A 15426-nucleotide genomic window follows, 5' to 3' on the forward strand; every position below is an offset into this window, starting at 1 on the left:
GGTGGAAATGGTTCGTCAACAGTTGCGTCTAGTGGCAGACGGCTTAGCGCATCGGCGTTTTGATGTTTACTCCCATTGCGGTAGACCAGAGCGTAGTCGTACGCTGAGAGTTTGATGCACCAACGTGTCATTCGCGGAGACAAAGTTGGTGGCATAGGCCTTTGTGGTCCCAGAATGCCCAATAGCGGTCGGTGATCGGTTATAAAGGTCACCTTCCGGCCGGCAATGTACTGGTGAAAATGTGTCGCCGCGTAGACGATGGCTAGCCCTTCTTTGTCAAGTTGCGCGTAGTTGCGTTCTGCTTGCGACAACGTACGTGAGGCGAAGGCGATGGGAGCTTCCCTTCCTTGCTCGTCAGTTTGCGATAGAACCGCGCCGACTCCGTACGGTGATGCGTCGCAAGCCAAAAGCAGAGGCTTCCTTTCGTCGTAGTGGCGGAGGACTGTACATCTTCGAATCAGGTCTTTCAGGGCATCGAATGACTGCTGATGGCGTGGCGACCATGTCCATGTCACATCTTTCCGAAGGAGTTGGTATAAGTCGTTGGCCACGGTAGCTCTTTGTTCCAAGAACCGGTCGTAGAACGTCAAGAGTCCGAGAAAAGCCTGTAGCTCCTGCTTGTTTGTTGGAGCTCGTGCTTCTGTGATCGCTCGCACTTTGTCCTCGGTAGGGTGAATGCCTTCCGCATCAATTCGGTGTCCCAGAAATTTCACCTCTGGCACCGCAAAACAGCACTTCGATTTGCTTATGCACAAATTAGCGTTTGCTAGCCTTTCGAGAACGAGCTCTAGGCGCACTGCATGCTCTTCAGTGGAAGTGCCACTGATGATGACATCGTCAAGGTAGACACAAACTCCTGGGATGCCCTGAAGCACTGTCTCCATGAATTTTTGAAATATGGCCGGGGCTGCAGCTACGCCAAAAGGCAGTCGCTTGACTTTGTACAAGCCTTTCAGTGTGTTAATTGCCAATAATTCAGCAGTTGACTCGCTCACCTTCAGCTGCTGATACGCCTGGGTGAGGTCCAATGTGCTGAAGACTCTTGCGCCACGTAGTACACTGAATACTTCTTCAGGTGTCGGTAGCGGGTAAGAGGACGCTTTAGTCGCAAGATTGACGGTGCTCCGGTAGTCTCCGCAGAGGCGTATGGTTCCGTTCTTCTTGCGAACTACGACAAGTGGTGTGGCCCATTCTGAATGCTGCGTCGGCTCGATGACACCTTGCTGCTCCAGTTTGTCCAACTCTTTTTCAACTGAATCTCGGAGAGCAAACGGCACCGGCCTGGCCTTCAGAAATTTGGGTTGCGCGTTGTCCAACAACTCCAGTGTGACCGGGGGCCCTTCGTTTCCTGGAATCTCTTCCGAGAATACTCTTTCGTATTTCTCTTGCAGTTGCTCAACCATGTTCTGGCTCGGCGTCTGGTGTATGCCGCATATCATCACGCCTAGTGGAGAAAACCAGTTTCTCCCTAGAAGGCTTGATCCTGTGCCCTTCACAACAAGCAGAGGTAGCGTATGGGTCTGGCCGTTGTAGTTAACCTGCACGTTGGCAGAGCCCAATAGTGGCAGATTCTGTCCTGACCACGTTCGCAGGTGCGTGTCGTCTTGTTGCAGGGCGGGTGCGTCAGATGGCCATGAAGTTCGGAACGTGTCCTCACTGATCAGAGTACAGGCTGCGCCGGAGTCCACCTCGAACTTAATCAGCTGGTGATGTACGCTTACTTCTGTAAAAATCTTCGGTCGCGTGCCGAGATTCATGGTGTTCAGGTCGTACAACACAGATGGTGTTGCTGATGTTGTTCCATGGAGATCAGATAGCGGCGTATTCTCTGAGGCGTTGACGCTGTGATTAGGCTGGGAAGGTGACTTTATCTTGGCAAGTCTCCGTTTCGTAATGCATGCTCTTTCGATATGCCCTCGCTTGTGGCAAAAATTACACGTGGCTGACTGGAATCGACATCCCTGGGGGTTGTGTTGGTCGTCACACCGCCAGCAGCGTTGTGCCTTTTTGACCGATTTTACAACAACAGAAGGCTTGCGCACCTGGTTGCTTGTCTGGTGTACCGGCTCGGTGTTCCGGCGAATCCCTCTCTGCTGGTGACCGGCGCTCTCCGCTCGAACGGCGATGTCGTAAGCTTTGCTGAATGTGAGGTCCTTCTCAGCGAACAGGCGCTGCTGCAGTGACTCGTCACTCAGTCCGCACACAAATCTGTCGCGTAACATCACGTCCAAGGGAAGCATGGTGGTGTTAGCAGAAGAAGCTGCGTCTCCCTCCTGCCCGGTAGCTGTTGTCGACAGCGTTCCAAAATTGCAGTCGGCAGCGAGCTTCTTGAGCGCGGCTACGTAGGCGCTCACCGTTTCTCCTCCCAGTTGATCTCGTCGTTGGAAGCGAGCCCGGCTGTAGACCTCGGATGGCCTTGGGTCGTAGTGCTTTTGCAGCGCTTTTACGATGTCGTCGTAAGACACTGCCGCTGGTGTGCTTGGCTGAATAAGGGCGCAGACAGTATCGTAGGTCTGCTCCCCGCACAGCGTCAGCAGGTTGGCCCTCTTCAAGGCTGGGTCTGTGATGTTGTTAGCTTCAAAGTAGAACTGAAGGCGTCCAACCCACGACGACCACGATGAGCCGTTGAATTCTGGTATCTGATTGGGAAACCCTCGCGTAGCCATGGCTTGTCAATAGCGTTGCGTAGCGCGGGTCGAATCCACTTTCTCGTCGCCACTGTCGTGTCCGGTCGCTGTGTTGAATGCAGCGAAGACGCACACGGTACTTTTAGACTTCGTTTATTTAAAGCCGATGAGGGTGCGACCAGCGTCGACCGAGGTAGGAGCCGAACTGGCCGCCCGAAGAAAGGAGGGAGCTGAGAAGCGTCCACGGGAGGGAGTGGCTTCCCAGAACAGGAGGAGGGTGCGGGGGCGCACCGTGGGGGGGCATCGGGTGACAGCGTGCGACGAGGGGCAAGTGTCGTTAGGAGGAGGATTGAGTGGTCGTTAGGAGGAGGATGCGAACTGTCGTTAGGAGGGGAATGCGAGTGGTCGTTAGGAGGGGGCGCACACACACAAAAGCAATAAGTGGACACAACACGTTCTTAACTGGCCTCTACGCCGCTGTTTCTACAACAGGCAGTCTGTCCCCGAGGGGGAGAAGTTCAATTACGGGGCCGGTTTGAACGTGCGGCAGCTCAATGCCATCTCTTGATTACAACGCGGCATGCCGTGCTTCGAGGCGCGACTGGCGGCTCAGCTCGAACGCAGCAACAATAACGCGCTCGCTTTCCCTTCAAGGAAGTAGGTTAGCTAGCAGCCTGCTTCTGAGACAATGAGTAAATGCTGCACGCGCGACTGCACGGCAGGCGCTTTTACTTGTTAGCTGCGGAGGCCGACGCTTCGCAGAGGGAAATGAATGAGAGGAATTCTGCGCTCGAAATAGCGATTTTGAACGCGATTGAACGCGGCTAATTTTGAACGAACAGTTCTTGTTGCTGTTTAAAGCAACGTGCCCAGCATTTGGAATGTCCTCACGTCGAACAAAAACACACGCGGGTGCAAAAAGAAGCAAGTGCGGACGACTATCCTTTCCTGGAACAATTAAGGCTAAGTTCAAAAGCGAGACGTGCAGTGCAACGTCAAAGTTGTGGTACCCTAGGCAGCGCATGCATACAGCGCTGGTTGACAGTCTGCAAGCCACTCGACATTTACAGTCGTGAGAAATATGAGAGGGAACAAAGTACACAGAGGTTTCTTAGCGCCCCATGGGAGGCTCCCAGCAGCGTTTAATTAAGGCTGCTTCGTGATCCATGTGAAGCAACAACCGCCCATCTTTTTTTTTTTTTTTAATCGTCCTGAGCAAGTTCTAACCCCGCGGCACAAGAACTGCGCCCACACTCTGAACACGAATTAACCCATATCGGAGTAAAGTGAGTAACCCGTCCACTAAGCGCACCGCCTTCTAGGGGCAGGGTATGCCCACTCCCATACCCAACAATTCTGGACAAAAGCATCTTTGAAAGGGAAAAAAGTTTATGAAAGCAATTTTTTCACATGTTGTAAGATTTCACTATAGCAATCAATATATCCGCAGATCTACCGTCGGCAGGCTCGCTTTATTTTTTTTTTTTTGCTATTAAGGTTTTTGCTACCGTCAAAAACGTTCTCCATTGGTTTTATATGGTAGCCTTAAATGCTCGATCCAAGAGACGGAAAAACATTAATAAAGGAAAAATTTTGCTACGCAACGGAAGAATAGACCGTTGAGTAAAACACGTTTTGGGGCAAGTCGGTAACGCTCTTGATTCGTAGCGGCAGCGAAGAAGCACAAACACGCAGAGAAGGAACATGCAAAAACACGATTGCACGGGTTGCCGCGTTTATCCGTGCTTTTGCATGTTCCTTCTCTTTGTGTTCGTGCTTCTTCGCTGCCGCTATGGATCAAGAATAGACCATTACCTTCAATATTTCCATAACAGTACCTTGCAATTTTACAATATTCAAAATTTTTGCCCAAGAATGTTATATATACCCACCGCAAAGCACAGTAACTTGATGAACAGAGCAAGAAGGCTTTTTAAACGCGGCACCGAAAGTCTCGAGGTTGGCACATTGAGAAGGTCGAAACCACTGTTAAAATCTTTGTAACTGCATGCTATAGAGCTTCGCATGTTTTGATGGGGAGTTCGTGTCCGCTAACATCCGTAGATGTTCGATATTTTGTTTTGAGATGTTAATCTACCCGAGAGCTTGGTCAGCATACCCAGCACCCAAAAGAGAGAGGGGGGGGGGGGGGGGGCTAGAGGACAGCTTATTCCCTTTTTACTACCATACACGCTAATCCGTGTTTGGAGTGCAGCGCGAGCAAGGCTTCGTCCTGAGAAAACGTAACAAAAGCGCCGCGTGCATAACACCGGCTCACTGTACCCACCACCGCCGCCAACTTTACACTATACCCACCACTTCCGAAAGTTGATTAAAACGGCGATCGCTGTACAACCCACACGGCCGTCGCACAGATTACGCGAATATGATGATGGCGATTTAAATTTTTAACGGCACAAAAGGTAGCCTTGGCCACACAGCGCCACGGCACATGTTATCTTAGAAAAAAGGTAGTAGTACTTACTAACTTTGGGGTAGTAACTGGTTGTCACATATGTTACTACCCTGTTAGTAACTGCAGTTAGTAACGGGGAGGTTAGTAACAGTTACTAACCCATTAAGTTAGTAACGGCTGCTACCCGCAGTTAGTAACGGGAAGCTAGTAGTATTTACTAAGAAAATGAATAGAAACTCGCATATGCTGCTAGGTTCTTCGTACGGTGTGCTGGCGTGGCTTGTCAAATTTGTGCGTATTCAAAAAATAAAAAAGCTTCACAGTCAATTTGACTAATTCCGGAATCCAGACAGAGCTATCAGAGCGTGCTGGCAGTAAATCACACAGTTAGGCTTAAGCTTACAGCGCATTACATGTAGAAATTATGCGAGATTATGGCATGAACAACCTCAGCACAAATCACAAATCAGGAAGAGTCATACTCGCGCACTGCGCGTGCACATGTAGAGAAATCTTTCTCAGGCTTATATACTCCGTAAATCAGGCTCGCATTTACGGCCTAGTTGCTCGTGCCGGTTGACCTAAGATACTAGCTTTAATTATGAAGTTGATATTGTCGAAACAGCTTAGTCTACCTAACCGCATGCCCCTGCAGAAATGTTTAATTACAAAACCAATTTATTGGCATGACAGTCTGCGTCAGTTATATTCTTTGACATTATTTTGACTCTATTTTGGGGTAAAAGGAACGGTTACTAACTAGGTAGTAACTGGCGACCACAGTTAGTAAAAAGGTAGCAAGGGCTACATTTACTAACTATACTTTGAAGAGGGTAGTAAGTAGTCAGCAAAAAGTAGTAAAACGAAGTCAGAGTTAGTAACTGCTGCAGTTACTACCTTTTTACTACCCATTTACTAACTTTTTTTAAAGAGTGTGGTCCACTCAAAACCCGGTCGGAGACCCATTTATCCAGCATTTCACCCCACAGGAGCCGAGCACCGGGCCAAGGAAAATCTCGTCCACTGAAAGCCGGTGTGTACCCGGCGGCACTGGGGATCGAACCCTGCAACTCCCGCATGCGAGGCGGGTGCTCAAATGACCACGTCACCGCTGCGGTAGAGCATGTGAATATACGTTAGGACACGTTTGGGTATAGGTTAGCGCCATGTGATTAACGCGATCAAAGCAGAAATCTCGACTAGTTGGTTGTGATTCATTATAAACGTAAGACTATAGCGCCTACAAGTGGACATAGAAAAGAAAAGACAGGACGAGCGCTAATCGCTAGCGCTCGTCCTGCCTCATTCTTTTCTTTGACCACATCTTAAGGGCTAGTCTTACGTCTATAACGATTAACGCGAACTACGAAAGCCAGGTGGACAACGTCTGGACGTTGCGGACGAGCGAGTTTTGACGCACTATACAACGCCGTTCATACGGGAGAAAGTGGACAGGCTCCCCTCCCGCGAGAGCAACGAAGCGTCGAGCCAGGTGCCGACCGGCGTCGGCGCGACCCATCGAGCGAACATTACACGCGTTTTTAGTCGCGACCTATTTCCCCACGCCTCGGCGACAGTCAATAGCCGATCGATGGGCACGAGCGGCCACGCTGTGACAGCCGCGGCGGGCCCCCCGCAAATTTTTTACGGCGGCAACACGTTGGCCGATCGATGCCGACTCGAACGGACCGAGCACCTGAGGCCGTCAAAAGTGGGACGCGCGACCGTTCGGAACGAATCGGCTCTCTATTTTCCCCGGCTACGTTGCTTTTTACACGCCCGGCTGACGACTGCAGACGCGGAGATTCGGGTGACAGCAACCTCGAGTAGCGAGTACGGAAATATGCGCGCCGCACAGGCTGACAAATCGAGAACACGAACAAGCTTCTTCGCAGACGGTAATGACGTGCTAGGACAGGCCTTAGCTACGCACATCTCTATGCTGTCTTGTATGTTCTAGAGCCCGAAGTGGCTCCCAATGCGTTTCATCAAAACGATCCCCTAAGTTCCATCAACTACATGCGACGGCACTCGCGAAGCTCCATCCTGTACACTATAAGACTCGTTTATAAAATGACTGAAGAAATCGTCAGATGGATAAAGTGCGAAGAGGCTACCGATGCCCGTTCCACCGACACTTGAACAAAGTACTTGGCTGTTCCAAACGTGACTACAGCTTCCAACGCTTTATTTCTCACCGCACCGATAACCCTTCGCTTACAGGACACGAACATCCGTCCTCTGACGAATAGTGTGAAGGACGTCAATACAACGGGCGGGATAGCTCGCGCAAGTTTCTCTTTTGAACGCCAGGCGTACTTAGAGAACGACATCGGTGGATAACTTGGGGCTTCGATCCTCAACTAAACTGTCAGTCAGATGGCCGTGCACTGGTGTGCACTACAAATGTTTCACGGAACAGGATTGCATCGACGGACGGGAAACTGAGGTTCACCTCCACGAAGGTTGCGGACGAAACGGAACAATGCGCACATTTTTTTCTCCACATACTGCGATGTTCACTGAGCTCCCGAACTAGCGCTCAACTCTGTCAGCGGAAGCTGTTACAAATAAAAGATTTCACGCCAGTTGGGGTACACACACAGCCTTGTCATGGCACCAACCGCACGTCTCCAGTACTTTACTCTGCGTTTGTGACATCTGCCGCTGCATGCTTGGCTCGAAACAGCTTTCTGAGGCATGAGAAGCAAACCATGGTCCATGTGAATGCACGCAAAAACACGTCAAAGTGTTGCTTCGAGCCCTGTAGGGAAACCTTCAATGACGCCAGTGTACTCCCAGCGCGCCGTTCAACGACAAGTTTGTGGACGACTTCGGACGTGGTCCACGGGCTGTCAAACAATTACCTGCTCGCGCTAAGCCATCCACCAAACACGGCCGACTAGCTTCCCGAAAACAACGGGTACTAAAACGGCAGAACTCCGCAGAGTGCTTGTTTTTTTGCAAACTATAATCCGCGACCATAGTCTGTACTACAGCAAAGCAATAAGCTTAGAAGCAGACTACACGACCGAATTCTAGCACACCGAGGCGTGGCCGCCCCCGGTGACATCCTACCAAAACAACGGGGCTCCGACCCGAGGAATGTAGCAAGCTGCTGCTGCGTCAACAGCGTCGCCGTCGCCGCGACCTGTCTTTTCCGTTACCGAGCGAGAGGGAAAAGGAATGTCCGCGCAAAATAACCTCGCGCGCCTACAGCACGCACAGACACGATGTCACAGAGGCCGGCCCCGTCAGCGCGTGCCTGCGCACGTCGGAGCGCCCGGCGCGCTCGCCGTCGCGTCAGGCCAGCTGGCGCAGCGCGGGTCTCCGGGTCACCGGACGGCGCGAACACACACAAACACACACACGAGGCACGGCGCAAAAAACGCTAACGACGGTCACGTGACACTCCCCGGCGCAGGTCTCGGCAGCAGCACGGCGGTGAGGAGCTCGGGCCAGCCTGACTGACCAGCCCGCGGGGAATGCGGTCTACGTACCCGGCCCGCGGCACGACCACGCAGTAGAGGTGAAGCCTAGCGTCGACGCTCATCGTCGTCGGGGGCTGCGGGTACGGCGCCGGAAGGAGCAGCAGCCGGACATGGGGGAGCACGCCGGCCCCGTCGACGACTCAAACAACACCCATTGCGTCAAGAACCGACGCGGCGGGGGCAACTGAGGAAAGTGGAAGAAGGCGCGGCCGCCGCCGGTTAAAATAAAGGAGCGGGCGCGCTATTTCGAGCCCCAGAGGCGGCGGCTGGGTGGGCCCCGAGTCGCGACGCCGCAGCGGCCGCGGAGGAGGAAGAGGGCAGCAACAGGAGAGCCCGCGCAGGGCGCATGCGCAGTTCCCTCCGCTTTTCCCAGGGAAATGGAACTCTTTCTCGCGCGCGCGCACGGGCGCGAACCGCGAGTGAAAACACCCGCCACTAGGCGACGCCACGGCTCAAACCATTCCCAACACTGGCGGCGGCATGCAGCGCTCCTAGTTAGGGGAACATCCTGCCGGACACCGCGACGCCCGCGTCGCGCGAAAAATCACAAGCGAGGCGGCGACCCCTAGCGGAGGCGTAGTAAAGTCCAGTTCGCATACTTCCAGCTTCCTTTTGGGCACTAGCACACGAAGGTGCACCACCAATGGACTACGGCGTCAAAGGGTCAGCACCTTTAAGCGCTCTAGGGTCGATCGTCTCACTACCAAAGGCGGCGCTACAATAACTAATCTTGAAAGTCTTGTACCCACTGAGGTGCTATAGGTTCACTCAAAGATCCCCAGGAATTCTCTCTCGCGCACAGGAGGGGCACTTGCCAAACGCCTTAACACACACTATTACCCCAGCATGGTAAATGGAATTATGAACCGCGAACTTTCAGGCGCATGACCGAAGACGTCCACGGATACCCTTTTTCTGTTTTGTTGCTTCCCTAAGCACGCCAGAACAGCTCGGCAACCGATTTTGAGGAACGTTCCGCAAGCTCACTTCCCCTCGCGAGATGCAGCCCCGCACTGTCGACTTTTCCGCGCCAAGGAACATTTCGCAGTAACCGTTTCCCAGAGGTTCGCGCGCCATGCGGTGCGCCCCTTCTACCTCCACCTACCCACGCACACGGCGTGCGAGAGACGGTCGCGAGACGGTGGTTGCGAGTACGGGCGACGGCCGTTTTCGTAATCCAGTTTGAAATTTCCTGGCTTCCTTTCAAAAAACACCGCCATGAAACGTGTCTAGAGACCCATGCGCGCCGGTTACAGGCCCGGACCGCAGACAATGCCTTAGGGAAATTGCTTCCGTCTCCAAGGCCAGCAGCGAGAAACAAAAGGCGAACAGCGGGGGCGCTTCAATCAGTGCCGCCATCCGTGCACTGGGCGTCCGGTCACACCACGCCAAGGTTAACGCGGCGTGCGGGCGTGTTCGCCGGATTATCGGGCCGCCGGGAGGGAGGGAGGAACGGCTTACGCGCCGCCGTGACAGCTCCAGATTGAGCTGTCAATGAAAGAGTGCGCGCGCCGCCGCTAGCAACAGCGTCGTGTGTACGTGGAACGAAGCGCGCCGTTCGGAAGACGACGGACTAATCAAGTAATTGAAGCGTAAGGCTTTGTTTTCTCGCTATCTCACGACCGCACTGCTGACCACACGGGACAACGGCGAAGATCTTTCTCCGCTAGGGCGCATTTCACTGTACGCGAATGCGCTGCGTCTCGGACGCTTCAACAGCAGCCACGATGTTGAAGCAGACGACCTCCATACCAGCCATTCGTGAAGCCCGCGTGCAAATGTCTAAAGCGCGTCAAAGGGGCCGCCTTTTATGTGCGTGGTTACACCGCGCACTCTGGCGGACCGGGCGTGAGACCGCAGCCGATAACGGACAGACTTCCACGACTTCTCTGACACACTAGCAACTCAACGCATGCGCGTGCACTTGCTAGTCCAGCCACCATGACAACTGCGCACAGAGAAGAAAACTGTCAATAGATTCACGGCTGCGTATACGAATAAATGAAACCATAGACGAATAGAAGAAATCACCTATAAATCACATGAAAGCACCGTGGATACGAACAGATAAGCGGCGATTTCCCCGAAGTCACGACTTGGGATGGGAACAGATAAAGCTCTTTATAAGCACTGCTACGGACACGAAATATGCGGAAACTTAGGAAAGATTCACGACTACGGACACGAAATGATAAGTGCTAAGCTCCCGAGATGCATGACAAACAACATGAATATATGAAGACTTCCCTACAATCACGACCTCGGACACGAGTATAATTATAACAGGTAATCTCCCCAGATACTCCCAAAAGTAGAAAACGTCCAACACACCATCTACGCCGGCGACATAACGATCTCGATCAACCGCGGCAGCGACGGCCAGATCGAATTGTCGCTGCAGGGAGCGATAGATGTCGCGGAAGAACACCCGAGAAATACGGGGCTCCGATGCTCGCCCAAGAAGTCGAAGCTCCTGCTCTACCGCCTTACCCAGATCGGATGACCACCGAACGGATCCAAGCAGAAGACAGAGAATACGAAGAAATCAGACTGCATACGAGTGACAGGGGAACCATCCCCAACGTGAAAAGAATCGAAGTCTTAGGCAATTTTCGCCAGATACAGGACTGAGGATACTGGACTGAGGAGACGGTACTTCCGATATTCACCACCTAGAACGTTAAGGACTTTGAGGCACCTTTCCAGACTCTGGTCTGGCCTCACATTCACGGCTAAGGATAAGATTAAAGAGGAAACTTCCCCAGGTAAGTGACACTCGCCGCGGTTGCTCGAAGGGCATGCGAGCAAGCATACTGGCAGCTTTGGTTGCCACAACTTTGGGTACCTCCATCCCCAGAGGAGCGAGCGCTTTCTTTCACCCTCCGCGTGGTGGCTCAGTGGCTTTGGCGTCTCGGCTGCTGGTCCCGAGGTCACGGGTACGATGCCACGGCGGCCGCATTTCGACGGAGGCGAAATACAAAAACGCCCGCGTGCTATGCGGTGCCAGCGCCCGTTAAAGAACCCTATGCTGCCTAAACTGAACCGCAGCCCTCCACTGCGGCGTCTCTCACAGCTCTTGCATCGCTTCGGGACGTTGAGCCCCACTATTGACAATTCACAATTCTCCTTGTTTCGTGCAACCCTTACAGAACATGTGGGGCGCCATCACGGACACTAACGCCGTACTTCCTTCGAAAGCTCATTTGAAAAAAAAAAAAAAAAAAACAGTATGAGTCTCAGCATGCCTCCATCGAACAGATCCAAAACGCCCGCGCATAGCTCGTGACGTCAGGGCAGCAGGCATCAAGGTGACGTCAACGGCAGAAAGCCAGGGCGTTGCGCAGTTGCAGCCAGCGGTTCCCTCGGCTTCACAAAAATAACAGCGGCAACGCAAGCGCAATGACGTAACAGGCGGGAAGAGTTCAAGGGGCGATCAGATGCTGTTATTTCGGGCGCATCACGGGTCGGAAACACTTTGGCTGCGCCGCAGGTGACTCGCGCAGCACTGCGGTGACTGTGACGAACTGCTTTCAGGGATCGAAACACGAAATGAGCGAAGGGACATCTCACGCCCGTTGTAAGCTCGACGTTCCGCGATCCCCCTACGAAGACACGCGCGTCCGATGAGGTAAAAAAAAAAAGAAGAAGAAAACGAAGCCAGCACGTCACATAAATTTACTTAGGTTATTGTTTACGGGGGTTTAACGTCTCAAAGCGACTCAGGCTACGAGGGACGCCGTAGTGAAGGGCTCTGGAAATTTCGACCACCTGTGGTTCTTTAACGTGCACTAACTTCGCACAGTACACGGGCCTCCAGAATTTCGCCTCCACCGAAATTCGACCGCCGCACTATCGAGCTATAATAGTATGCTTGTCAGTAAACAATACAGAAGGTAGGGCTCCGGAAATTTCGACCACCTGTGGTTCTTTAACGTGCACTGACATCGCACAGTACTAGTATTAGTATGCTTATTAGTAAACCATACAGGAGAAGGTATTCGTTAAGCATAAAAAATAAATATCAAGAAAAGTTAAATATACTTAACGCGCCTCGTGACCTTACAACGACGTGCAGGGACTTCCGAGTAAGCACAACGCCACGCAGTCTACCGCTCCCGCTGCACGTTTCGACAGACCTGCGGCCGCCGTGCTATCGGCGTCTGTGCAGCGTAAACAACGAGCCGACTACAAAGGCGTCACAAGAGGCGCCAGCGCCTCACGAAACATGGCAGCTAAAGTGGCCGTCAAGTCCCCGACAGCTCGGTCCGATGGTGAATCGCAAGCTGGGATTATAGCTGGTCTGACATTGCATGCAGAAGAGAACAGCGCGACCCAACACCAGCGATACAGAAGGACAACAAGCCCCAGTCATCGTGTGTGGTGTGTTCTCTATGTCAGATTCAGATTTATTTGAACAACACTTGGTTGCCGAGGAGGCGAACAAAAAGGCAAACAAAAAATGCCTGACGAAGCGTCCGCCCCATTTACACTCTACCACTGAGCAGTGGTTAAGGTTTAATCAAAGAAAACAGACCATATCACCATAGAGACATTGCATATAACATTATACACGAAAACAGCAAAAAAACAACAACAAGAAAACAGCACATATTCACTTAAGGCACACAATTAAGAAATGCTGCAAAAAGTAGATTCGCGAGTTAAACATTGTTACACAGAATTGCACATAAAATACAAATATCGGTTTCACTGAACATAACAAAAGGCATGAAGAGCTTAACTAAGCCCGCCAAAGTAAGGTTTCCTTTTCTAATAAAACGGATTTTTTTTTTTTTATAGGGAAGATATGTGCAGAAAGGGTAAGCCATTGCTATGTCACAAAAAGAAATGGGTTAGCTTTTTGCTAAATGCTTTCACGGAACGACTGTCGTGAATGGTTTCTATAATACCCGGGTACTTATCCAGAAGATCAGCTATTCAATGTTTTAGCGTTTGTGTACCGTAGTTGGTACGCACTAGTTCTCTTCTACAGGTCATATGTGGAAGGTTATGGTCCCTCGCGTTAGCCCCCGCGCTGTTCGCTTCTAAATGCGATCCGATGGAATTCCACTCCAAAACGCACTCCCTACACCTCCCCTCACGAAACACAGCAAGGTGACCCGCCGTGACGCTTTTGGCCGCAGGTACCGTCGCAAACGACCAATGGGACATGTGTCAGCAACAGCTTATCGGCTCGTCAACAAAGGGCTTCTCGCTTTCCTCCTTTTCGCAATGCCAAGCTTGTCGCTTGTTTGCGCGCACTAACTGCGACCGAGATACGCCTTGTTTTATTTCTTTCTCCGCACACCTCGCTTATCGCCGCGGACTTTCGCACGCCGCCACGAGGCCCCGATGATGCACGCCGAGAAGCTCTCATCATTTCACACTCAGTTTCTCTCTCTCTCTGTTTATGTGTGCTTGTGTGGGCGGACCTGCGGAATGACCTCGCCTGATAAAATGATGTGCGCTGGGCAGAGAGGCGCGTAACCTTCCACCAACACGCCTTAGGCTTTGTAATGTTTGAGGACTTTCTGTCCCAAGGTTGCTTCGTAGGAACAGGATGCATTCGCGGCTATGAAAAAAAAAAAATGTCACTTTAATCAACACATACCGATCGGGCACGATTTATCGGGGCGATCGAGTAGCACTTTTGCAGATGCGCATTTTTCGAGGCATCGATGAAAGACGCGTTCACGACTCTGTCAGCTTGTGCGATTTTTGATTTTTTTTTTGCGTACCGATGATTAGGGATACAGACTGTTTTACAAATCATTTTAACCGAAGCTACTTCACCGGGCTGCTTATAGAGCGGAAGCACACATACACTGCCAGTCATTATTTCTTTTCTTTTCTGCTGCTTTCTACAGCCGGCCTGTGTCGCGTAAATAAATTACACTCCAGTATGCACAATTCGAACCAAAAGGGGACGGAATATTTGTTCTATGAGAAGTTCGAATTATGGGGAGCCCCATCGGGTTCCCCATTTTCATCTCTTTGCTGCCGCTAGAGGTTGGCGGCTTCTGTATTTAAGATGAACCACTAATTTAAAAAAGTAGTGTATGAGTTACATATACAGCCAATAAATCATACATCATGTGAAATATGTTGAGCTCACTACATATTCTTCCTGTTTAATTCGTACACACTGGGAGTTCCCCACAGAGAAGTATTTTAAAAGCATTTTTATTTATTAGGTACTTGAACGACATTGCCAGCTTGGACGTGCAGGCTAAGTAGTCATGTGCGGAGATGACACTAGCACTTTTTGTGTTTCGGATAACTGAACAGAGTTGTTCATCACTGCACACTCGCCATAAGGCTCCTTCATCCCCCGTCACATCAGCCCATCCGCAAAAATTTTTGAGCGAGTTTCATGAACACCAAAGCATCGGCGATTAAAAATGACGCTTCTCCTCTCCCCTTCAACTCACACATTTCCACGCACTACAAAAAAAAAAATCACAAAAGCATCACGCGTTGGACTTCCGATTTGCCTAATTTTGGCGGGCGTCCGACGCTAGCAGCACGTCTCTGGGAATAACACGCCTGAGTTCGACGCCTCGCCAGTCACTGGCTTTGCAGCTGACGACACAGAAAGGCGTATTCACCTCGGGCGAACGCAGAAGAAACGGCGGCGAACGACTTCGGAACTACCGACAGAAAGACGCGGCAAGTCGGAACTGTGTGTCCGCGAAGGCACTGACCTCGCGCACGCCCGAGGGATTCGCGCAGATACGCGAGCAGACGACCTTCGCGGCCACCCGAAGTGTGCCCGTGACGTCGAGCTGCGGCGAATGGCATGCTTCTGGTGGCCTCTCGCTCACCGTGACATCACCGGTACTCATGACGTACACACCACCGAAAATAGCTCCAAAAGTCGTCACTACGCGGT

General features: G+C 51.7%; 1 protein-coding gene across 2 annotated transcripts in view; it reads right to left on the minus strand.

The window, feature by feature from the left end:
• Positions 1 to 15426, minus strand: part of LOC149334881 (uncharacterized) — a 175079-nt gene that overhangs the window by 18597 nt on the left and 141056 nt on the right. The window lies entirely within an intron of this gene.

Source organism: Amblyomma mixtum, chromosome 7, assembly GCF_055824585.1.
Source record: "Amblyomma mixtum isolate Tamu chromosome 7, ASM5582458v1, whole genome shotgun sequence".
In the NCBI taxonomy this organism is placed as follows: Eukaryota; Metazoa; Arthropoda; class Arachnida; order Ixodida; family Ixodidae; genus Amblyomma; species Amblyomma mixtum.